The sequence below is a fragment of the Lepus europaeus genome, chromosome X (genome assembly GCF_033115175.1).
Source record: "Lepus europaeus isolate LE1 chromosome X, mLepTim1.pri, whole genome shotgun sequence".
NCBI classification, from domain to species: domain Eukaryota; kingdom Metazoa; phylum Chordata; class Mammalia; order Lagomorpha; family Leporidae; genus Lepus; species Lepus europaeus.
Window position 1 is genome coordinate 43,848,403 of NC_084850.1, and position 23,699 is coordinate 43,872,101.

The following is a 23,699-nucleotide window of genomic DNA, read 5'->3' on the forward strand; positions in this document are numbered from 1 at the left end:
CCCCATTAAATGGCCTTGATACTGTTGAGAAAATCGTCTGAACACATATTCAAGGATTTATTCCTGGGCTTTTTTTTCTTAAAAGATGTGTTTGTTTGAAAGGCAGAGATAGAAGGAGAGAGATAGGTCTTCCTTCTGCTGGTTCACTCTCCAAATGGCCACCACAGCTGGGGCTGGACCAGGCTGAAGCCAGGAGCCAGGAACTTCTTCCAGTCTCCCATGTGGGGACCAAGGATTTAGGCCATCTTCCACTGCTTTCCCAGGTGCATTAGCAGGGAGCTGGATAGGAAGTGGAAGAGCCAGGACTGAAACTGGTGCCCATGTGGAATGCCAGCACTGCAGGTGGAGGCTTAACCTTCTATGCCACAGTGCTGTCCCCTATTTCTGGGCTCTTTTATTTCATGGGCTTAATACTTGTATGCCTGTCTTTATGCCTGGTGCCATACTGTTTATTATAGTCACATAGGAAGCTTTGAAATCAGGAAATATGAATTCTCCAGTTTTATTCTTCTTTTCCCAGAATGGTTTATTTGGAATCAGTTGGTATTCCACATGAATTTTAGAAAGGATAAGCTTTTCTGTTTCTGGGAAGAACATCAATGGGCTTAGGAAGAATTCAATAAATCAATAGCAAGAAAGCAAGTAACCGGATTTTTCTAAAAGAGTAGATTTTTTCATTTATGTATTTGACAGGCATAGTGACATAGAGCTCTTTGATCTGCTTGTTTACTCTGCAAATGACTACAATAGCCAGGGCTGGGTCAGGCAAAAGCCAGGGGCCAAGGACTCCAACCCGGTCTCCTACATGGGTCGCAGAGGACCAAGTACTTGACAGACATTAGCAGGGAACTGAACTGGAAGCCGACCAACGGGGACAGGAATTGGTGCTCCAGTGTGGAATGCCAGCATTGAAAGAAAACGGTTTATTATGGAGCCTTTTTTTCATAGCTCTGCAGACAAAATTCCAGCTGAGGTTTATACTTGAAATAGCATTGTATAGGCTTCCATTGACTGGGATGAGAAATATAGTTTTAAATGCATTCTATTATTAGCCCAAGAAAGGAATTAAGACATCTTTTTTTTTTTTTTTTTTTGACAGGCAGAGTGGACAGTGAGAGAGAGAGACAGAAAGGTCTTCCTTTACTGTTGGTTCACCCTCCAATGGCCGCTGCGGTCAGTGCGCTGCGGCCGGCGCACTGTGCTGATCCGAAGCCAGGAGCCAGGAGCTTCCTCCAGGTCTCCCACGTGGGTGTAGGGGCCCAAGGACTTGGGCCATCCTCCACTGCCATCCCAGGTCATAGCAGAGAGTGAAGCAGCCCGGACTCAAACCGGCACCCATATGGGATACTGAAACTGCAGGCAGTGCTACGCCACAGTGCCAGCCCCAAAACTCAAATTAAAACTGCAATGAGATATCACCTCAAAACTGTGAGAAGGGCTATTAGTAAAAAGAAAACAAGTGTTGACAAATATGTGGAAGAAAGGGAACTGTAGCCAGCGCTGCGGCTCACTAGACTAATCCTCCACCTGTGGTGCTGGCACCCTGGGTTCTAGTCCTGGTTGGGGCGCAGGATTCTGTCCAGGTTGCCCCTCTTCCAGTCCAGCTCTCTGCTGTGGCCCGGGAGTGCAGTGGAGGGTGGCCCAAGTGCTTGGGCCCTGCACCTGCATGGGAGACCAGGAGAAGCACCTAGCTCCTGGCTTCGGATCAGGGCAGTACGCCGGCCGCAGCGCGCTGGCCACAGTGCGCTGGCCGCAACGGCCATTGGAGGGTGAACCAACGGTAAAAGAAGACCTTTCTCTCTGTCTCTCTCTCTCACTGTCCACTCTGCCTGTCAAAAAAAATGAAAGGGAACTGTACACTGTTGGTAGGAACGTAAATTGGTACAGCCATTATGGAAAGCAGTATAAACCTTTCTCAAAAAATTAAAAGTAGAATTACCGTATGTTCTAACATTCCAACCTTTAGTATACTAGGGTGTTTCAAAAATGTAATGGGAAATTTATAATAAAAGATAAGTTTATTTCTGTGCAGATTTTTTAAAAAAAATTTATTTATTTATTTGAGTGATAGAGTTACAGACAGTGAGAGGGAGAGACAGAGAGAGAGGTCTTCTATAAGCTGGTTCACTCTCCAGATGGCTGCAATGGCCAGAGCTGCGCTGATCCGAAGTCAGGAGCCAGGAGCTTCCTCCGGGTCTCCCATGCAGCTGCAGGGGCCCAAGGACTTGGGCCATCCTCCACTGCTCTCTGAAGCCATAGCAGAGAGCTGGACTGGAAGAGGGGCAGCCGGGACTAGAACCGGCACCCATATGGGATGCCAGTGCTGCAGGCAGAGGATTAACCCATTGCACCTCGGCACCAGCCTACAAATGTTTTTTGAAATCTTTGCATATGAAGGGTCTTCAAAACATCAGACATGTGTGTTATAAAAAAAACTGCATGAATTTCAAAATTTTGTTTGCACACAAATAAACATCTTTTATTTTCATTTTTCAGGGAACATTTTGAAGTTCACTTGTATACCCAAAGTAATTGAAATTAGTGTGTTAAGGAGATATCTATACTCCCATATTCACTACAATATTATATACAAAGGCTAACATATGAAATCAACCCAAGTGTCCACTAATGGATGAATACATAAAGAAAATATGTATATACATAATGAAATACTCTTTAGCCTTTAAAAAGAAAGAAAACCTGTGATTTGATATGTGGATGCACCTGGAGGGCATTATGTTAGATGAAATAAGCCAGGCATAGAAAGACAAATACCATACAATGTCACTTATATATAGAATGGAAAAAAATTGAATAGAAGGGTGGCTGCTGAGGCTGTGGGTGGAGGGAAGTAGGAAAGCTACTGATCGAACTTTACAGAATTTCAGTTAGATAGGAGAAGTAATTTCAAGAGATCAGTTGTAAATCATTGTGACTATAGTTAATAACAGTATATCATATACTTGAAAATGCTTCTACTGTGAATTTTAAGTGTTCTTACCACAAAAATGATAAGTATCTGAAGTAATCCATATGTTAATTAGCTTACCTTAACAATTTACGAAGTCTGTCTATTTTTAAACATAGACACGTGGTACTTGATAAATATCTATAATTTTTTTACCATTTATGGGATGCTGGCATTGCAAGTGGCAGCTTAACCTGCTGTGCCCCAAGACTAGCCCCTCTTCTTTTCTATTCTTTAGAATAATTTCAGAAGAATTAGTGCTAATTCATCTTTAAATGTTTCTAAGAATTCAGCAGTGAAGCCATCTGGTTCTGGGCTTTTCTCTGATGGGAGACTTTAATTACTGATTCATTTAGCTACTCATTATTGATCTGTTTAGATAATTCCGTTTCTTCATGATTCAGTCTTGATAAGGTGTATGTGTCTAAGAATTTGTCCATTTCTTCTAGTTTATCAAATTTATTGTCATAATTATTCATAGAAAGCTGTAACAGTTCTTTGTATTTCTGTGGTGTCAGTTATAATGTCTCCCTTTGCATGTCTGATTTTATGTATTTGTCTCTTTTTTTCTTAGTCTAGCCAAGGATTTGTTAATTATCTTCAAAGAACTGTGTTATTATTTTAAAAATAATTTTCACTCTCTAGTGGACTTATTTGTGCTCTTAGTTTTATTTTGTCTCTACTAATTTTGAGTTGCATTTGTTATTATTTTTCTGGTTTCTTGGATCACAACAAAAAGTTGATTATTTGAGGTATTTCAGACTTTTTAACATAGAAATTGATTTATATGTCCTTCCCTCTCAGTATTGCTTTTGCTCTGTTCTATAGGTTTTGGTATGTTGTGTTTCCATTTTCATTTACTTCAAAAAAATTCATTTTCTCTTAAGTTTCTATTTTAATCCATTTGCTCTTCAGGAGTGTGGTTTAGCTTACATGCATTCATGTAGTTTCTGAAGTTTTTATTCATTTCTAGTTTTGTTGCGTTGTGATCAGAAAAGAATATGTGGTTTCTAATTTTGAAAATTTGTTGAGAATCAGTATATAACCTGCCCCATAATCTCACCTGGTGTATGATCAATGACCTATTAAGAAGAATGTACATTCTACAACTGTTAGATGAAATGGTCTCTAAATGTCTGTTAGTTCCAGTTAATCTAGGGTGCAATTTAACTCTATTGTTTCTTGATTGATTTTTTTTAAAGATTTATTTATTTGAAAGTCAGAGTTACACAGAGAGAGAAGGGGGCGGGGGGAGGGAGAAAGGGAGGGAGAGGTTCACTCCCCAGATGATTGCAAAGGCCAGAGCTGAGCTGATCCGAAGCCAGGAGCCAGGAGCTTCTTCCTGGTCTCCCATGTGGGTGCAGGGGCCCAAGGACTTGGGCCACCCTCCACTGCTTTCCCAGGCCACAGCAGAGAGCTGGATCTGAAGTGGAGCAGCCGGGACTTGAACCTCAAACCGGCACCCATATGGGATGCTGGCATTGCAGGCAACGGCTTTACCTGCTGCACCACAGCGCCGGCCTGAAAGGAGGTGTTTAAACTCCCTTACTATTATTGAATTAAAGTCAATATCTCCATTTATGTCTATTAATATTTGCTGTGGATAAAATATATGATTTTTAACTCATATAAGTGTGGCTACTGCTGCTTCATTTTGATTTTCGTTTTTATTTGTTTATTTATTCCATCCTTTTACTTTCTTTCTTTTTAAAGATTTATTTATTTATTTGAAAGTCAGTTACACAGAGAAGGAGAGGCGGGGCTTCTTCCGGGTCTCCCATGTGGGTGCAGGGGCCCAAGCACTTGGACCATCTTCTACTGCTTTCCCAGGCCATAGCAGAGAGCTAGATTGAAAGAGAAGCAGCTGGGACTAGAACTGGCACCCATATGGGATGGTGGCACTTGAGGCAGCAGCTTTACCCACTACGCCACAGTGCCGGCCCCCATCCTTTTACTTTCAGTCTATGTATGTCCTTAGAGGTGAAGTGAGTTTCTTATAAGTGGCATGTATTTGGATCTTGTGTTTCCATTTGTTTGGTCACTCTATGTCTTTTTTTAAAAAATGATTTATTTATTTATTTATTTATTTGAAAAACAGAGTTACAGAGAAGCAGGGAAGTGGGGGAGAGACAAAGAGACAGACAGAGAGAGAGAGGTCTTCCATCTGCTGGTTTGCTCCCCAAATAGCTGCAACAGCTGGAGCTGGACTGATCAGAAGCCTGGAGCTTCTTAGGGCCTCCCACACAGGTGTAGGGGCCCAGAGACTTGGTCCATCTTCCACTGCTTTCCCAGGCCATAGCAGAGAGCTGGATCAGAAGTAGAGCAGTTGGGACTCAAACTGATGCCCATATGGGATGCCGGCACTGCAGGCAGCGGCTTTAGCTGCTATGCCACTGTGCCAGCCCCTCTAGGTCTTTTTTTTTTTAAGATTTATTTTGTTTATTTGAAAGACAAAGTTACAGAGAGAGATAGAGACAGAGAAAAAGAGGTCTTCCATCTGCTGGTTCACTCCCCAAATGGCTGCAAAGGTGGAGCTGAACCAATCCGAAGCCAGGAGCTAGCAGCTTCCTGGGTCTTCCAAGTCTCCCGTGTGGGTTCAAGCGCCCAAGGACTTGGGTCAGCCTCCACTGCTTTCTCAGGCCCATTAGCAAGGAGCTAGATCAGAAGTGGAGCAGCCAGATTCTAACCGGGGCGCACGTGGGATGCGGGTGCTACATACAGCCCAGGCTTTAAAACCACTGTGCCACAGTGCCGCCCCCTCTGTGTCTTTTAATTGGAGATACATTCCACTGACATTTAAGATAATTATTGATAGATAAGATCTTACTCCTGCCATTTTGATGCTTATTTTCAAATGTTATTGTAGTTCCTTTGTTTCTTCTTCCCTCTCAAAATTTTCCTTGTGGTTAAGTTGTTTTCTGTTGATACTTGTTTATTTTTTTGAAGTCTCTTACATAAGATTTTTTTTTCTTTGTAGTTACCATGAGACTTACAAAAAACTACTTTGGTCATAACATGCTATTTTGAAATTATGCAAACTTAATATTGATTAATAAAGTTTGGAAAGGGAACAAAAAGCAAAAAGGAGGAGAAGTCCAAAAAACATTCTAAACTTGCACTCCATTCTTCCCCATATTTTAAATTTTTGATGTCCTTTTTTACATCTTTTTGTATTCCCTCTTATTCTTTTAGCATCATTGTTATTATCTTACTTGTTTTGTTTTTATTCTTCATGCTGAGGATATAAATGGTTTAAGTACTTTTTGACAGTAGGAATGCATTCTGAATTTGTTTGTATAGATACTCTGAACAGCGAGCTTCCTGCCTTCTCATATTTTCTACTTACTTGTTAGTGTCTCCTTCTTTCAGATTGAAGAACTTACCTCTGACATTTCTTGCAAGACAGGTCTGGTGGTAATGAATTTTCTCAGCTCTTGTTTGTCTGGGTATGTCTTTATCTTTCCCTCCTATTTGAAGGATAACTTTGCTGCCTACAATCTGTTTGAATGGAATTTCCTGCCCCCCTCCATACCTTGAAAGTATTATCCCACTCCATCCTGGTATGCGAGTATTCAGCTGAGAAGTATGCAGCCAGGCAAACTGTGACCTCTTTATCTGTTATTTTTTTCTCGTTTGCAGCTTCAAGGATGTTCTCTTTATCTTTAAGCTTGGAAATCTTGATTAAAATGAGTTGTAGGTAAATTGGTTGTGTTGGACCGGCGCCGCGGCTCAATAGGCTAATCCTCCGCCTTGCGGCGCCGGCACACCGGGTTCTAGTCCCGGTCGGGGCACCGATCCTGTCCCGGTTGCCCCTCTTCCAGGCCAGCTCTCTGCTGTGGCCAGGGAGTGCAGTGGAGGATGGCCCAAGTGCTTGGGCCCTGCACCCCATGGGAGACCAGGAGAAGCACCTGGCTCCTGCCATCGGATCAGCGCGGTGCGCCGGCCGCAGTGCGCCAGCCGTGGCGGCCATTGGAGGGTGAACCAACGGCAAAAGGAAGACCTTTCTCTCTGTCTCTCTCTCTCACTGTCCACTCTGCCTGTCAAAAAAAAAATTGGTTGTGTTGAATCTGACTGGTGATCTTTGATTTTTCTGTACATGGATAGTTCTATCTTTCTCTAGGTTTGGGAAGTTTTCTGTTACTATCTCATCAACATGCTTTGGCATTCTCAAATCCCTCTTCAATAACGAGGATATTTGCTTTTCTATACTGTCCTGAAACTTTCTATAAACTTTCTTCATTCCTCTTACTCTTTTTCTTTTTTTTCTTCCAGATGTGTGCTTTCAAGTAGCCCTTTGAACTCCATGATTCTTTCTTTTTGATCTGTTCTGCTATTGTTGCCTGTTGTTACGGTTTTAATTTTAGTGTACTATTTGAGTAATTTCTGTTTGACTTATTTTAATTACTTCTGTGTCTCTGTCACATCTGTTAGAGTATTAAATATTTCTTGAAGTTCATTGAGTTTCCTTTCTTCTTTAAATGATTTTATTCATTTATTTGACAGAGTTACAGAGAGAGGGCAGACTGAAAGAAAGATCTTCCATCTGCTGGTTCACTCCCAAACTGGCCGGAGGCTGTGCCAGGCAGGAGCCAGGAGCTTCTTCTGGGTCTCCCACGTGGGTACATGGGCTCAAACACTTGGGCCATCTTCTGCTGCTTTCCCAGGTGCATTAGCAGAGAGCTGGAGTAGCCGGAACTGGAACTGGCACTCATGTGGGATGTCGGGTGTCACAGGTGGCAGCTTAACCTGCTACACCACAACACTGGCCCCTGAGTTTCCTTTACACAGCTATTTTTAAAATATTTATTCAAACATTTGAAACTTTCAGTTCTTAAATGGTTGTGGTTGTTTCCTAGCACTTTATTTTCTTCATTAGGTAAGTTCATGGTTCCCTGGAAGTTCTTGACACTTGCTGGTGTACAACATTGCACATTTAGGGATTAGTTTCAGTAATTTGGGTTTGTTTGTGGCTGTCCTTCCAGAAATTTGAAGCACTATGTTTATTTTACTGACTTTCTGTATACTTCTACTATGTCAGCACTAGATGGCACCCAAGTCATGATTTGCCTCAGGTCTATTTGTATTTTCAGTGCTTTCTCTCCCAAAATACTACATACACTCAGGATTTGTCCCAAACCCACAGTTGATATGTTATTCAGAAGGTACTGAGGAAATGCATAAAAAATGTTTTCCATCCCTACAAACATCTTTCTGGTGTTGAGGTAGGCCCAGACACTTAGTCTTGTGCCTACCAATGTTGTCATGCTAGATCACAACCAAGGCCTACAGCCAACCAAGACCAGAGCAGCCTGGAGCATGACTGAAGCCCTCTGTGCTATGATATATGGCTGCTGCTGAAGTGGCCTAACTCCCTGGTACCACACCTGCCCTCTTCTGGTGATGCTGGTTCAGAATAAGACTAATCAACTGAGGTTATGGAACTCCACTTGGCTCAAAGCAGGTCCAGAGGCCCCATCTTCACACATCAGCCTTGGATAGACACCATTAAGATTTTATTGCGTTCTATCAGCCAGACATTGAGTCTCAAGACAGACCTATGGTTCCCTGATATCTGCCCAAGGTTGGTGGAGGGGTGATAGAGGTGGACTCTCATTTGCCAGACACTAGATAAGTTACCCCTAGGTCTCACAGTCATCAGACCCTCTTTAATCTTGGAGGTATACACCAGGCCCACATGAACACATGAGGATGGCAGTGTTACACTCTGAATATAATCTGTCCCACCAGGGTGCAAGTCTCCACCTGATGCCGGGGCAACTCTAGAGATTCTATCTATAGATACTGGCTTAGGATGGGGGCCATTAGGATCTGCCAAATGCTGGACTTTTCCAATCCAGTCCTGAGTCCCAAGATACAGTCCTATGGATCCTTGCTTTCTGCCCAAGGATAGAAAAGGAGTGATAAAGCCCCCTGGCTACCCAGACTGGAGCAAGACTAGGTCACACCAGGGTCATAGTCACTAGGCCCTACAAAGTCTTAGCTTGTTTGTCAGGCTCACTTGAAGCTGATGGTAGTAATGAGTGCATCCCACCAGAAGGCAGTTCTCTGCCTTATGCTGATGCAAGTCTAGGTGCTCTGCCTGCAATCACTGGCCTGAGGGTGAAAGCCTTTGGGCTTTGTGATGACCTGGTGTCATGGCAGCAGAGTACCTCTTAGCTTCAAGCAAGGTCCTAAGTGCTCCTTCTTTTTCACTATTCTTCAGCAGCAGGAGTCTTGCTTGGCTTTTTGCTATATGTTGAAGAAGGAGTGGCAGAGGTCATTCCCTGGCTGCCTATCTATGTAGTGTTCAAATACTCAGTTTGCAGAGGTGGTCCTGGTGGCAGGGGCTGTAGAGCCTGTCCTACTCTCAATTTTATTATGATGGGTCTGGCATTGGGACTCAAATCTAGAACTGGACTTAATTCCTTCGCCCTCCACCAGCTAAGGTAGAAGACATCTCCAAATTGCAGAGACAGGAGAGGGACAATGTAGGCAATTCTCTCCTCGCTGCTTTCTTCAGGGCATGTTTTCTCAGTAGTATACTTACTAAAAAAGGCACTCACTGTGGTCTCTTGTCTGGCTATAATGGCTCTTGCAAAAGTGACTTGGTGAGTATCTGTGGAAATTGGTGTCTGTGGGAAGATTATTGCTAGAGCATCTCTACCCTCCCTCATCTTAATTAAATTAGCAGCATGATCATTAAATTTAGGGAGGAGTATACAGGTGTCTCTGAAAGCATTCAAATTAAAAAAAGAAAACACTGGGTGAGCAACTGTAATTTTTTTTTATTTTTGACAGGCAGAGTGGACAGTGAGAGAGAGAGAGAAAGGTCTTCCTTTGCCATTGGTTCACCCTCCAATGGCCGCCGCGGTCAGCATGCTATAGCCGGCACACCGTGCTGATCCGATGGCAGGAGCCAGGTGCTTCTCCTGGTCTCCTATGGGGTGCAGGGCCCAAGCACTTGGGCCATCCTTCACTGCACTCCCGGGCCACAGCAGAGAGCTGGCCTGGAAGAGGGGCAACTGGGACAGAATCCGGCGCCCTGACCAGGACTAGAACCCGGTGTGCCGGCGCCGCTAGGTGGAGGATTAGCCTGTTGAGCCACGGTGCTGGCCGCAACTATAATTTTAAACACTAAAAAATATAATCTCCAACAAAATAATTCATCTAAAAATTTTTAAAAATATTTATTTATTTATTTGAAAGACTTACAGAAAGAGAAGCAGAGAGAGAGAGAGAGAGAGAGAGAGAGAGAATCTTCTACCTGCTGGCTCACTCCCCAGATGGTTGGAGCAACCAGGGCTGTGCCAGGCTGAGGCAAGGGCCATGAACTCCATCTGGGTCTCTTGCATGGGTGGCAGGGCCCCAGATACTTGACCTATCATCCACTGCCTTCTGAGGCACATTAGCAGTAAACTGTATAAAAACAAAGCAGCTGGGATTGGAGCCAGCACTCTGATACAGGATGTCAGCATTGCAGGTAGTAGTTTTAACCCACTGTGCCACAACATTGGTGCTTCTTAGTCTGCTTGGTCAATGATAGATACTTATAAGATTCCCAGATTGTATTCTTTTTTATTTTTTCTAACTCATGTTTTTATTTGTTTGAGAGGGAGGGAGACAGAGCTCTCATCCACTGGCTCACTCTACCAAATGCTCTCAAGGGTCAGGGCCACAGCTGAGAGCCAGGAACTCAATCCAGGTATCCCACATGGGTGGAGGGACCCAATTACTTGAGCTATCATTGTTGCCTCCCATGGTACACATTAGCAGGAAGCTGGAGTCGAGAACTAGGTATGAAACCCAGATAATTCCAGTGTGGAATTTGGGCATCTTAACCATTAGGCAAAATGCCCATCGCCCTTCTTTCCAGATTAAACTATAGTGTAAGTTAGTATGATTTATATAACAAATGAAAAGATATTCCCATCTTCCAGAGGCCTTTATATATTACCAAATGGAAGAGTCTATTATGTGCCAGGTACTGCTCCTAAATTCTAGGAATATAGCATAGAATAAAAAAAAGCTCCTCATGGAGCTTACATTTAGGAATAGAAGGAAACCTAATAAATTTAAAAATATTAATATGTAATATTAAGTAGTGATAAATTATGCAGAGTAAAATAAAGCAGGGAATGAGGGTAGAGGGGCCGGTGTTGTGGCGCTGTTGGTTAAGCTGCTGCCTATAATGCTGGAAATCCCTGTTGAGCACCACTTCAAGTCCCAGCTGCTATACTTCCCATCCAGCTCACTGCTGATGTGCCTGGGAAAGCAACAGAAGATGGCCCAAGAGCTTGGGCCCCTGCACCCATGTGGGAGACCCTGATGGAGTTCCTTGCTCCTGGCTTCCATCTTTCCCATCCCTGGCCATTGAGGCCATTTAGGGAATAAACCAGAATATGGAAGATCCCTCTGTCTCTATTTCTTGCTCTGTAACCATACTTTTCAAATAAGTCTATTTTTAATAAAGAGTAAAGGTTTAGGAAGAATCAATAATATTTTAGATGTCATAAAGAAGTTCTCCTTGGACAAATATATGAATGAAATAGGGGAGCTAACTATGAAACTCTCTGCCAGAGAAGCATTCTAGGTTTTGGGAACAATGAGTACAGAGGTCCTTGAGTAGGAATGTGCTTGGCTTGTTCATGAAACAGCAAGAAGCCCATTGTGGCATAAATGGAGGAAACAATGGAGGTGTTTTAGATGGAGCCCACTGTGGTATAAACGGAGGAAGGAGAAAGTGAGCAGAGATAGTTTTTTAGAGTGGTAGCTAGGGACTAGATCATGTGAAAATAGGCCATGAAAAAGTTTGATTATATTTGAGTCTTAATGAAAACTCAGTAGAGAGTTCTGACAAGGGGGTCAGTGTTATCAGACTTATGCTTTTAAGGAGTGATTCTGGCTGTGTAGAGAATGGACTCTTGGGAAACAGGCGTACAAACAGGGTGAATAATGGCAACTACAGTGGTCCAGTTAACTAATGATAGTGATTTGGAATAAGGTGTTAGCTGTGGAAATAGTGGTAGTGTATGGCTTTAGTTTATATTTTGGAGGTAGAGCCAATGGGTATGTAGATAGATTGAATATGTAAGAGAAAGAGGAATCAATGATTACCATGATGCAGGGCCACTCAGTGAATAAAGATGTCATTTATTGAAATGGGTAAAGACTGAGAGGAACAATTTTTGTAGGGAAGATCAGACGTTTGGGTCAGGATATCTTGCATTTGAAATGTCTTTTAGACATTTATTATGGAGACTGAAGATTGGTTAGATATATGAGTCTGGGATTTTTGAGAGAGACTAGACTAGGGCAAATTTGGGAATCATCAATGTTTAGATGGTATTGGAAGTTAAGAGATTGAATAAGATTACTAAGAGATAAGGATGTGATTCATAAGGGAAGAAGTCCAGATATTGAGCCCTGGGATATTTCAGTGTTAAAATTCAGGTGGTGAGAATGAGTCAACAAAAATAAAAACAAATTTTTACAAAGATTTGTTTTGAAATTCAGAGCTACTGAGAGATAGGGAGAGACACAAAGAGATCCCCAATCTGCTGGTTTACTCCCCAGATGGTTGCAATGGCCAGGACTGGACCAGGCTGAAGCCATGAGTTAGGAACTTCATCCTGGTATCCCACATGCATGGCAGAGGCCAAAACACTTGGGCCATCCTCTGCTGCTTTTCCCAGGCCATTAGTAGGGAACTGGATCAGAAGTGAAACAGCTGAGACAGGAACCATGCCTGGTAGTGGCTTTACCTACTACTATACAATGCCAGTCCTGGAAACAAAATTTTAAAAAGCCAACAAGTCAGGAATAGCCAGTAAAATAAGAGAAAAACTAGAATATAGTCATCTTGGAAACTAAGTCAAGAAAATGTTTCAAAGAGGAAGGAGTAATTAACCCTGTCCAACATTAGTGATAGATAAGGTGACTAAATATCCTTAATTTCCCAAGAAAGTACTAGTTTATGTTGTACAGGAGCAGTTGTTAACACATTTTTTTTACTTTCATAAGTGTCTTAATTTGGGTGATAAATTATATGGTTACAATGATGATAAGTCAAGATGAGAACTGATAATTATTGAATTTGGTAACGTGTGAATTATTGTCAGTCTTGACAAAAGCAGTTTTCAATAGAGCAATGAAATTTCATTGGATGTTGGTGATGAAATATTGCAGTGATTTCAAAAAAAGAGAGGAAAAATTGGGTAGTAGCTATGGAATGATATAAAGAATTTTGGTTTCAAGACAGGAAATAGTATAGTATGTTGAAATGCTGATGAGAATATTCCAAGAAAGAAGGAAATGTTTTAATTTTGTTTTTTAGGATTTATTTATTTATTTATTGGAAAGTCAGAATTACAGAGAGAAAGGGAGAGGTAGAGAGACAGAGGGATCTTCCATCCACTGGTTCTCTCCCCGGGTGGCCACAATAGCCAGTGGTGGGCCAGGCTGAAGCCAGGAGCCAGGAACTTCTTCTGAGTCTCCTGTGAGGATGGCAGGGGCCCAACCACTTGGACCATTTTCTGCTGCTTTTCCCAGGCCATTAGCAGGGACCTGAATCGGAAGTGGAGCAGCTGTGACAGTAACCATTGCCTATATTGGATCATAAGCAGCGACCTTACCTGCTATGCCACAATGCCAGCCCCTAAAGAATTTATTTTTTTAAAAAAGATTTATTTACTTACTTGAAAGGCAGCGTTAGAGAAAGGTAGAGGGTGAAGGCGAAGGCAAGAGAGAGAGAGAGAGTGAGTGAGTTACCCATCTACCGGTCTACTCCTCAAATGTCTGCAATGACTGGAGCTGGGCTGATCCGAAGCTGGAAGCCAGGAACTTCCTCAGAATTCCCTGTGTGGGGCCAGGTGCCTTCCCAGGCCATAGCAGAGAGCCAAATTGGAAGTGGAGCAGCCGGGGCTCAAACCAGTGCCCATATGGCCACAGCACTGGCCCCAACAGTTCATTTTTAATAGTTTTAGGTTCACAGCAAAGTGATCCAACAGAGATATGTATAACCTCCTGCCCTCAAGCATAGCCTCCCCAGTTATCAGCATCTCCTGTAACAGTAGTTTGTTTGCTACAATTGATGAACATATATTATCATTACTACCCAAACTCTACTGTTAATACTAGGGTTAAGTTTTGGTGTTGTATGTTCTATGGATGTGGATAAATACTTAATGACATGTATACACCATTAGAGTATCAAACAGAGTAGCTTCACAACACTAAAAATCCTCTGTGTTGTGCCTATAATCCCTTCCTTCCACTTAGCCTGTAGCAACCACTGATCTTTTTACTGTCTTCATAGTTGTACCATTTCCAGATGTCATATAGTTGGAATCACATAGTGTGTGGTCTTTTCAGACTGGCTAGTTTATAATATGCATTTAAATTTCCTCTATGTCTTCCCATGGCTTGATACTCATTTATTTTTAGTGCTGAATAATAGTCCATTGTCTGCATGCACCACAGTTTTAAAATATTTGTTTGTTTGTTTTCTTTTCATTTGAAAGGCAGAGAGACAGAGACAGACACAGAGAGCTCTTCCATCTGCTAGTTTATTCCTTAAATGCATGTAACAGAGCTGGACCAGGATGACGCCAGGATCCTTGTACACAATCTCGATCTCTCACAAGGGTGACAAGAACCTAAGTTCTTGAGCTATATTACCTACTGCATCCCAGGAGGTACGGATTATTTGGAAGCTAGAATTGGAAGGAGAACTGGGACTTGAACCCAGATACTTCAGTTTGGGATGCAGACATCCCAAATGATGTCTTTTTAAAATTTTTTATTTCAATGTTTAATTAGTTTTTATACAGATTCAGTGTGCTTTGTAGATAAAATTCTAAGAATATAATGATATTTCTTTCCTCCTTTCTTCCCTCAAGTGATGTATTTTTTTAAAGATTTATTTATTTGAAAGACAGAGTTACAGAGAGTGGTAGAGACAGAGCAAGAGGTCTTCCGTCTGCTGGTTTACTCCCCAGATGGCTGCAATGGCTGGAGCTGCAGCATTCCGAAGCCAGGAGCCAGGAGCTTCCTCTGGGTCCCCCACATGGGTACTTCTATTGCTATCCCAGGCCATAGCAGAGAGCTAGATCGGAAGAGGAGCAGCCAGGACTAGAACTGGTGCCCATATGGGATGCCGGCGCTTCAGGCCAGGGTGTTAATCCACTGTGCCACAGTGCCAGCCCCAAGTGATGTCTTAATGACTGTGCCAAATGCCTGTCCCACCACAATTTATCTGTTCACCTACTGTAAAACATCTTGGTTGGCTGGCGCCACAGCTCACTAAGCTAATACTCCACCTGCGGTGCCGGCACCCCAGGTTCTAATCCCGGTTGGGGCACCGGATTCTGTCCCAGTTGCTCCTCTTCCAGTCCCGCTCTCTGCTGTGGCCCGGGAAGGCAGTGGAGGATGGCCCAGGTGCTTGGGCCCTGCACCCACATGGGAGACCAGGGGGAGGTACCTGGCTCCTGGCTTCGGATCGGTACATTACACTGGCCGTAGCAGCCATTTGGGGGGAGAACCAACGGAGAAGGAAGACCTTTCTCTCTGTCTCTCTCTCTCTCATTGTCTGACTCTGCTTGTCAAAAAAAATCTTGGTTGCTTTCAAGTATAGGTGATTATGAATAAAACTGTTAGAAACATCCACATGCAGATTTTTCAACATTAACAGATGTTTTCAACTCATTTGGGTAAGAGCCAAGGATTGTGATTGATGGTTTTAATGCTAAGAGTATTTTTACTTTTGTAAGAAACTGCCAAACTGTATCCCAAAGTAGCTATATACTGTTTTGCACCTTTACCATTAATAAATGAGAATTCCTCTCACTCTACATCCTTGCTAGCATTTGTTATTGTCAGTGTTCTGGATTTTGACCATTGTAACAGGTATATACTGGTATCTTATCATTGGTTCAAGTTGCATTTCCCTGATGACATATGAGGGTACTTCAAAAAGATAATTTAAAAGATAAATTCATTTGCTACAAAAAATTTTAAACACATGCATAAATTTTCATAACGTACAGTTTTCATGAACTTTTTGAAGACTCTGTGTTTTCATGAGTTTATTTGCCATCTGTGTATCTTCTTAGATGAGGCCTGTGTTAAGGTCTTTGGCCCAGTTTTTAATCATGTTTTCTCTTATTGTTGAGTTTTAAGACTCTTCTGATATTTTGTATAGAAGATCTTTTTTTGAAGATGTCTATATTTATTTTAAAGTCAGAATTAGGGAGACAGAGAGACAGTGAGAGAGATCTTCCTTCCACTGATTGACTCCCCAAATGGCCACAACAGCTGGGCTGGGCCAGGATGAAGCTAGGAACCAGGAGCATCATCTAGGTCTCCCTTGTGGATGGCAGAGGCCCAAGTGCTTGGGCTATGAGCCACTGCTTTCCCAGGTGAATTATCAGGGATATGGATTGGAAATGGAGCATCTGGGATTTCAACTGGTGCCACTTTCGATGCTAGCATCGTAGGCAGTGGCTTTTTACACACAGTGTTATTTATCAAACATATCTTTTTTTTAAAGATTTATTTTATTTATTTGAAAGACAGTTACAGAGAGAGGTAGTGAACCATCCACTGGTTCATTCCCCAGATGGCTGCAACGGCCGGAGCTGGGCCGATCCGAAGCCAGGAGCTTCTTCCAGGTCTCCCACATGGGTGCAGGGGCCCAAGCACTTGGGCCATTTTTGAGCTTCTTCCAGGTATCCTACTTGGGTGCAGGGGCCCAAGGATTTGGGCCATCTTCTACTACTTTCCCAGGCCATAGCAGAGAGCTGGATCAGAAGAGGAGCAGCCAGGACTAAAACCAGCGCCCATATGGGATGCCTGCACTTCAGGCTAGGGCTTTAACCTGCTGTGCCACAGCGCTGGCCCCTCAAACATATCTTTTGCAAATATTTTCTCCTTGCTTATGACTCATTTTTCATTATTTTGACAGGATCTTTTGCAAATCAAAAGTGTTTAATTTTAATGAATGCCAGCTTATCAGTACTTTCTTTATTAGTTTATGCCTTTGAAGTTGGAAAATTACTGCCATGCCCATGATCATCTAGAATTTATGTGATCATCTAGAATTTACGTTATCACTTAGTTAACATTTTGCTTTTTGCATTTATGTCTGTGATCTATTTTGAGTTAATTTCTAAGAAATGTTTAATAACTGTGTCTAGGGTCATTTTTTTTTTGCATTTGGATACCCAGATGTTTTATACATGCATACACACATATGTATGTGTATGTGTATAAATATTTTCTCCATTGCATTGTCTTTTCTTCTTTCAAAGATCAGTTGACTATGTTTATATGAACCTATTTTGGGCTCCCTGTTTTGTTACATTTACCTATTTAATTTTCCTTTTACCATTACCACATACTATAGCTTTATATTAAGTCTTCAAGTTGGATAGTGTCAGTACTACAACTTTGTTCTTCTCTTTCAATATTGTGTTAGGTATTCTGCATCTTTTTTCCTTTCCATATACACTTTAAAATCAATTTGTTAATATTCACATAGTAACTTGCAGGGATTTTGATTGAGATTGTATGAATTTGTAAATCAACTTTTAAAGAAGTGACATCATAGGGACTAACATTGTGGTGCTACAAATTAAGCTACTACTTGCAATGCCAGTATCCCATGTAGGAGCACCTGTTCACATCCTGGCTGCTCCACTTCCAATCCAGCTCCCTGCTAATTCTACTAAGAAGGCAGTGGAAGATGGCTCAAGTACTTGGGCCCTTGCCACTCACATGGGGAACCAGGATAGTGTTTTAGGCTCCTGGCATTGGCTTGATCCAGACCTGGCTGTTGTAGCCATTTTTGAACCAACACATGAATGGATCTCTCTCTCTCTCTCTCTTGCTCGCTCGCTTGCTCGCTCTTTCCCTCTCCCTCTCCCTCCCCTCCTCCCCCTCTCTGTGTCTTACTCTCTGTTGCTCTGCTTTTTAAAAGTATATCAATAAATCTTAAAAAAAAGAAAGAACTGATATCTTGACAGCATTGTATATTCCTGTCCATGCACATGGAATTTCTCTCCACTGATTTAGTTCTTTGATTTCTTTCTTCAGTGTTTTAGAGTTTTTCTCACATCATTATTGTGCATATTTTGTCACATTTATAGCTAAGTAGTACATTTTAGTTATTAATACAAATATATGTTTCATATTTATTTATCTACTCATTTTAGAGAGAGAAGAGAAAGTCCCCATTTACTGATTCACTCCCCTAATTCCCCCAGTGGCCAGGCTGGCATTTAGGAAAGCCATTTCTTTTGTATACTAATATTGTGTCCTGAAACTTTGCTATAGTCACTTACTAGTTCCAGGAGGGTGTTTTGTCAATTCTTTCCAAGATTTTGCACAGGCTCTCATGTCATCTACAAACAAGGACAGTTTTATTTCTTCCTTCCTCATGGGTATACCTTTTCTTGTTTCATTGCTTTAGCTAGGACTTCTAGTACAATGATGAATAGCCATGGTGTGACAGAACATCTTTAACATTGTTCCTAAGCTTAGTGGGATTCTAGTTTCTCATCATTAAGCATAATGTTACCTGTAATTTTTAATAGATATTCTTTATGAAGTTGAAGAATTTCTCATTTTCCTAGTTTTCTATGGCAACTTTATTCTGCTGCATGTAGATATTCAGTTATAGAACTACTTTTAGAGAAAGGACGATATTATCAATAAATGGTGATTGAATCCAGTCACTGGAGTGTGAGTGAAAATGATGTGGGCGTTACCTGGCCAAGGATTTTGAGAAGGACGTAGACTACCTCTACTCTACTTTTCCCCCACTTTTCTGGCTGGATGCCGACTGTAATCAGGCCATGTCATGATGCTGATGTGGGAAGTGATGGTTAAGTAATGAGAAATACCAACAACAGATAGTACTGGCCTCTCATTATTTTCCTATTTAAAAAGCACTTTGGGGGGGGAAGCCATTGTAATCCATAAACTGTACTTTGGAAATTTATATTTACTAAATAAAAGTTTTTTAAAAAGCACTTTGGCATTTCATTAATTTCCAACATTTTCTGGTATTGTGGAAATTCAGGATTTCTTGTTCCTGCAAAGCTAATTAGCTCACTCACCTCCCTAACTCCTGTAGTTCTCAAAATTTAGAAGGGAATATTTACCACATTCTTAATTTCAGTGGTTTTCCTATGATTGTTTCAGTTGTTGTTGCTACCCTAAGCTTTATTTACAGACATTAAACTCCTCTAATTTTCCCAAACACCACTGGTATAAAAAGTCTTCATGATGTCAGAGCTGAATAGTAGTCAAAACTTTGTAGACATTTTGGAGAGGAGGACATTTTCTTCTCTTTATGTTATGCTTTATTAATGGGATATGCACACTGGACTGTTAAACAGTTTCTTTGGAAACAGTACTTTTGGGAATTGTTTATCAACTAGCCTTAGCCATGGCAGACTCCCAGATGTCGGCATGTGTTGGAATAGGCACAAACAAGATCCTGAACTCAACGTTGCCATTAGAATAGCTATAATTCCCTAATCACAAAGCATTATTTGTGGGCTATGGTCATTGTACCTGACCCTGTGTTCCCTCAGGAAGAATTCTATTGAAGCAAACCCCACCAGTTCTACAGATTCACAGTGTCTTAAGTAGTACACATAGGTTGTGCTATTTCTCAGAGCATCTTCAGCCTGTGTAAAAAGTAGATATCCACTGGGCCCATTTTACCAGTTAGTTCACCATACCCACCCCAGCTTAGTTGGTACTGACTGGAGAGAAATTTTATCGTGCTCAGCTCCTGGCATTAAGGAATTGGAGAAGGGATACATTCTAAGAATACACAGGCCTTGCCTCAACTTAAATCAAATGAGATGTCCCAGAAGGAAGGTTTTCCTGAGGCATTTGAAGAACAGTAGAGAGGCAAGTTAAGCTAAATGAGCAAAAACAGGTGCAGTACCATGGTAATTGAGAGGGACAAGAGATCATTTAAGCTGCACATTCAAGGAATATGCTAGTGTGCAAGGAGATATGTGGGAGGTGGAGGGGGATGGGAGGTGGCATGGTGGGTACAGTGAGTGAGCTTAGCTGCCTTTGTATCCCAGGCTTAATCCTTGTGGATTGTTTCTACAATTTAGATTTCAGGGGCATGTCAAGATTTTACAGGTGCTGGTGAGGTACTAGGGAGTAACCTTGGCTATTGCATTCTATTGAGCTGGAATTCATTTTTGGTGAAAGTAAATAGTGTTGAGAAGTGAGATTATAAGTCAGCATCTTATTTCAGTCTTATTTGCTTTCTCATTTAAAGGTTTTATTTATTTGAAAGGAAGGGAGAGAGAGAAAGAGAGAGAAAGAGAGAGAGAGAGAGAGAATCTTAGGTCTGTTGGTTCACTCCCCAAATGCCCATGCCTGCAACAGCGAGGGTTGGGCCAGGCTGAAGCCAGGAGCCTGGAACACAATTTGATCTCTCACATGGGTTACAGGGATCCAGTTACTTGAGCCATCACTTGCTCTCTCCCAGAGTATGCATTAGCAGGAAGTTGCATTGGAAGCAGAGTAGCTGGGACTCAGACCAGACACTGATACGAGATGCAGGCATCCCAGGCAGTACCAAATGCCAGCCCCTCTCATTTTAAAAAGAATACTTTATCAGATCCATACATATAAAGGGCAAAATTACATAAAAGCATAAAATAGGGCCTTTCTCAATTCAATAAGCCTTAGCTAATAAAAGACCATGTTGTGTAAATGAATTAACAAATTACTGAATACTTCAAAGACTCATACAGTAAAAAACAGCATATGGTACAATCATTCCTCTGCTAGTAATTATATGAATATCCTAACACTTCTAGAATTACAATAAAATCTTGTACTGGTGTGATTTGAAGCATAACTATAATACAGAGAGGAGATGGGTGGCTGTACTGATGAGAGAAATCCCAAAATATATCCTCCCAGGGATTGAAGCACAGGTAAACATAATCAAAGGCAATAGGACTTTGTTGGGATGGGGACTGTATTCTGTTTATACTTCTGCTATAAGAAACCTCAAAAAACCTAGTGCCTTAAAATGAAAAAAGTTTTCTTACTTCATAGCCCAGGAGACCAAAAATCCAAAACGATTCGTATCTCACTGGACAAAAATCATTGGCAGAATTGCTTTCCTTTTGGAGTTTCTAGGGGAGAATATGCTTTTTTGCCATTTCGAATTCCTAGAGGCAGCCTGAATTCTTTGGCTCCTGGCTCCGTTCCATCTTAAGATCCAACAATAGCATGTCTAGACTTTGTGCTGCTGCCTCCCCATGTGGAACATGGGGGAGGAAAACCCAGCATAATATTAAATTGCATTCACTGGACTGGCAACCTTAATCTCAACTGCAAGCTTAATTCTCATTTGTCAGGTAATGAAACTTGTTTCCATGTTCCAGAATACAGCACACACACGTCTTTGAGTTACCGTTATTCTGCCAAGCACAATGAATGTGCCCTTTAAATGAGTTTAAAAATGTTCAGCAGTAACAGCATCAAGTTTGCACACAATCACATTGTTCTCCTTGGCCATTGCAGCAAGGACAGAGAGGGGTTCTAGGGTAAAGGAGTGTGAGTGAAGGGAAAGGATCCGAAACAACCAGGAAGTTCTGTCTTGGGGAAGTGGCATCTTCCCCTGAGAGTAACTGGAGAAATCAGGCAGGTGGTTAGAGCAAGCGGCTGAGGACCAAGTGGATGGATCGCAGCTGCGTTTCACATGGCCAAATGCCTGGAGGGCTTGGATGTGACTGGCAAGAACAGACTTGATAGGGAACAGTGGAAGAGGACTCAGGTCCCGCCCTGCCTGGTGCCTGCCACTTGGCCATGGGCAGCAGAGGGGGTGACTGCATGGCCACCTGCAGCTCTTGACAGGGTAGGGCCCACTTTCTTGGGCAAGTGTGGGCACTAAGCAGTGACCGGGTGAGCTGCCATTCTGGAATAAGCAAAAGGCAGTGTGGCCGGAGGAAGGACTCAGGGCGCGGACCGGTGTTCTGTCTGTTAGGGCCGCAGGCACAGGTGGGCTTCTCTCACAAGAGGGGCACTGCTGACCCTGCATGGGGAGCGCAGAGCAGTTCTGGGAGGGAGCTGCCTTCCTCCCCTGCGCGGCTCCGTGAAGCAGTGAAGGAAGAAAGGCCCACCGTCCTGGCCTCGTCCCTCGTGGGCTTTGGTGCGGACAGCCCCTGTGCCATGAGCGCCCGGGCAGGGGCGACAGCAGCTGGCGCTCAGAGACTGGGGTGCAGAGGCGCCGAGGGCCAGGCTGGTATCCATCCGCTGCGCCCTGCGACGCGGCTCTCGCCGGCCCCGGCAGGCTGCGCGCCCCCTGACCCGTCGGCCTGCCGGCCCCAGAGCCCGGGCCGGCGCCCCAGCTGTGGTGGTGGTCGCGCCGTGAGCGAGCGAGCATGCGAGGCGCCCCCAGAGGCGGAGGCGCCCCGGCCTGGCCCGGCGGTCGTGCGGGCCCCGCCCAGCTCGGGGTGGGAACTAGGGTGGGCCTGGGAGGGGGCGTCGAGGCGCTGGCGCCGAATCCCTCCGCCCCCTTCCCGACACCCTCGCGGCGAGCGGTCCCTGCCGCATCCTGCGCAGCCCCGGACGGGTTTGGTGCAGAGGTGCGGGGGGCGGGCCGCGGCTTGGCCGTTCTGGGCGCCGGGAAAGCGCTGGGGATCCGAGAGCGCGCGCGAGAGAGGAGAAGCGAGGAGGGGAAGGCTGAAGACCGGGGCCCTGAGCCAGTGAAGGCAAGTGGGGGGAGGTGGGGGTTGGGGGCTTCCTCCCCCCACCGCCGCCGGCCGGCTGACAGCCTGGCCCCGCACCCGGGCAGCCTGGCAAGGAGGCGGTGACCGGAGCTGGTCCGGGTCCCGGTCCCCTGTGGAATGCAGTGCCTGGAGGAGGCAGCAGGGATCCGCGCGGGCCGGGCCAAGGGCAGAGGGGTGGGCAGAGAGGCACCGGCACATCCTCTGAAGACCAGCTGCGGGGACAGCCTGCCAGCCGCTTTCCCAGCGCCCGGCCCCGCCCTCGCTGGCGCCTGTGCCCCGGGAGGCGGTGGGGGAGGCAGGGCAGGAGAAATGTCTGAACAGGAGCTGGGGTGGGGGGTGCCCGGGAGGCCGGCCGGGATAGTGGCAGGGACGGGCACCTGAGCTCCGCGGCCAGCTCCGTGGATGGGAGCTGGGTCGCGTTTGCCACTGTGAGCCCTGATTCTGGAAGGGGTGTGCTGGGTGCCTCCTCCTGGGTGCTGCCGCTTTCCACAGGTTTCAGGTTGATGTCAGAGTCTCCTGTGTGCGCGGTGGGGCTGGCATATCCTGGCGGGCCACAGTGTGGGTCTACAGAGGAGAGGCGTGAGCAAAAGGAGCCGCAGAAAATGGCTTGGGTGTAGGGACGTGTGTGGGATGGGGATGAGGGTGACTGCCGCCAGGGGAGGTCTGGCATCCAGCTGCACCTCCTAATCTTCCCTACCTGCGTTCCAGGCACTTCCCCCACCCGCCCAAAGTGGGGGCCTGAAGAGGGGCTTTGCAGCTGTGTGGGATGAGGGAGTCACAGTTACAAGGGCCACTTCACAACCTGCTTCTAGAATATGCGACACCTTTTCCCTATTTTATGCTGCGTAAGACATGGGGCTGTGGTGCACCTAGTGGTGAATCCCCAGAATTGGAGGAGGGAGTGATGGGAAGGGTGTGACGTCAAGAGACGGAGTTCAGTCTTTCTGGAACCCTGC

The 23,699-nt window shown here is 44.0% G+C and overlaps 1 protein-coding gene across 1 annotated transcript in view; it reads left to right on the top strand.

Annotated features, from left to right (window-relative positions):
* GPRASP2 (G protein-coupled receptor associated sorting protein 2) overlaps window positions 1-23,699 on the top strand; it is a 94,126-nt gene that overhangs the window by 15,795 nt on the left and 54,632 nt on the right. The gene's annotated exons all lie outside the window — the stretch shown is intronic.